The following is a 1,852-nucleotide window of genomic DNA, read 5'->3' on the forward strand; positions in this document are numbered from 1 at the left end:
TGATGGGAGCCTTTCATTCCTCAGAAATAATCCCTTTTTAGGTCATCGAGAAAGGGTACAACTGCTGCAGCTCATGATGCAATATCTTCAAGAGCCCAGAGCACATACAAATCCTAAGGGAGCCACCATAGTACAGCGCTCATTCTTGGCACCAAAATACATGAAACACTATCCTGCGCACACCTGCCAGAGCAGGCCACTTTCCTCTTCTGTGAGATTTAAAGAGCTCCCCAAAATGTTATTATTCCCATCCCCAATACACAGAAAATAGGAGAAAGGCTATTTCCAGTTCTCGGCCTTTAAACAACTCTAAAGGTCAGTACTCACAGTGGCATATTACAAAGTAATAAACAGTGCGCACTTGAGGGCAAACCACATATTGAGCTAATGAAGAGCTCACTGTGGTTAGGATTCAATCAAACGTAACAGCAGAACATAAGCACATTTTATCTGAATTCTGTAATGAATATACATGCTGCACTAACATTAAAAAAGCATGGCAGCCTATTCCAAACCAGCAAGAATAGTTTTGTGCAGATAGTGGGTCTTTGTGTGTTTGAACTCCCACTACCTAAGGGCAAACGCGATATGTGTACTAATGACCTACAATTCTCAAAAAAGAAAAATGCTAAAGGATGCCAGAGTGAACATCAGGGAAAGACCCACTCTCCCTTAACTTTTTACAAATAAATTTAAACTGTAAATTAGAAACACAAATAAACATGAGTGGCTCTAACATTCAAATGGAGTAAATGAATTGTGTGGGAGATTAACCCCATCACTTTTTGTTGTTGTTTTTAAATTTCTTTACCAGCTCTTAGATGATGATGATGTTTATCTCCCTGTTCTTGGCTGCTCGGTAAAAGAATGGCATGCAGGGTTTGCTGGGCAAGCCTGGGTGCTCCTGGGTGTCCTGCATTACAGGAAGCAGCTGCGTGATCTTCTGTGCAGTGGGGTTGTCATGGGGAGAACACTCCCTGGCCGCTCCTGGTGCAGGCTCCATGCTGTTGTCCAGGCTCACCTCATAAAAATCTTCAGAGAGAGGGAGGCGGGGGTCTGAGGACAGTGCTAGCCTCCCCTGCTCCTGCCTGCCCACCCCACCTGAGGGCTCTACTCAGCACTCTGCTCATTGGCAGCCCCAAGTTCCTGGGGGGCTGGGGCCCCTGGAGCGGGCTCATTAACAGGGTTCTGGGCAGCGGTGAGGAATTTGTCATGCCCCTCGTTGTGGTCGCCTACAAGTGGCAACATCAGCTCCTACAGCTCCAGTAGATTCGCCTGAATGGAGGGGTGCTCAGCTGCCACTCCGGAGCCGGCACCAGCGCCCATGTCAACCCCCACCCCCACAAAGATGTTGCACACCCTACCTTCATTTCCTCCTCATTCTGGGCCAGAATGATGGCATCCTCCATCTCCTGGTGCGCGTGTTTGGCACTGCCCCCTGGCTCTCATGTATGGTGATGTACTCTCCTGAGAGAGGACACGGCTCAGACACTGGGGCCCCTCCAACGGCCCTGCAGCTCCCCCTGCCATGCCCTGGCCTCCCGCTCACTCATGCCATCTGTCGCTCCAGAGGGCTGGATGACTCCAAGCTCTAGTTTCTCCACCTGCTCCTTCCCGTCCGCCTTCTCCTTCGGGAGGTCCATAAAGCTGCTCTGGAGCCAAAATAATGGGGTCACATCTCAGGAGTGACCTGTGCTGCCCCACCCCCACTTTTCTAAGCCCATGCCAGGACTCACTCACCTTCACCTTCTCCATGGCCTCCTTCAGGACCCAGTAGCTCTCCCCACACACAAACTCACCCCCAGTCCCTGGGGCCGGGGCCTCTGCCTCTGGCTCCTTCCAGGCCGAGGCC

General features: G+C 50.9%; 1 long non-coding RNA gene across 1 annotated transcript; it reads right to left on the reverse strand.

Moving 5' to 3' along the window:
• Positions 1 to 430: 430 nt before the first annotated feature.
• On the reverse strand, positions 431 to 1,838 carry LOC131382823 (uncharacterized). Its single transcript, XR_009212404.1, has 3 exons — positions 1,550 to 1,838; positions 1,365 to 1,467; positions 431 to 1,032 (listed from the first exon to the last, which is right to left on the reverse strand). It is a non-coding gene; the product is annotated as an uncharacterized LOC131382823 (long non-coding RNA).
• Between the last annotated feature and the right edge of the window lie 14 nt (positions 1,839 to 1,852).

This window comes from Hylobates moloch, unplaced genomic scaffold, assembly GCF_009828535.3.
Source record: "Hylobates moloch isolate HMO894 unplaced genomic scaffold, HMol_V3 SCAFFOLD_12138, whole genome shotgun sequence".
In the NCBI taxonomy this organism is placed as follows: Eukaryota; Metazoa; Chordata; class Mammalia; order Primates; family Hylobatidae; genus Hylobates; species Hylobates moloch.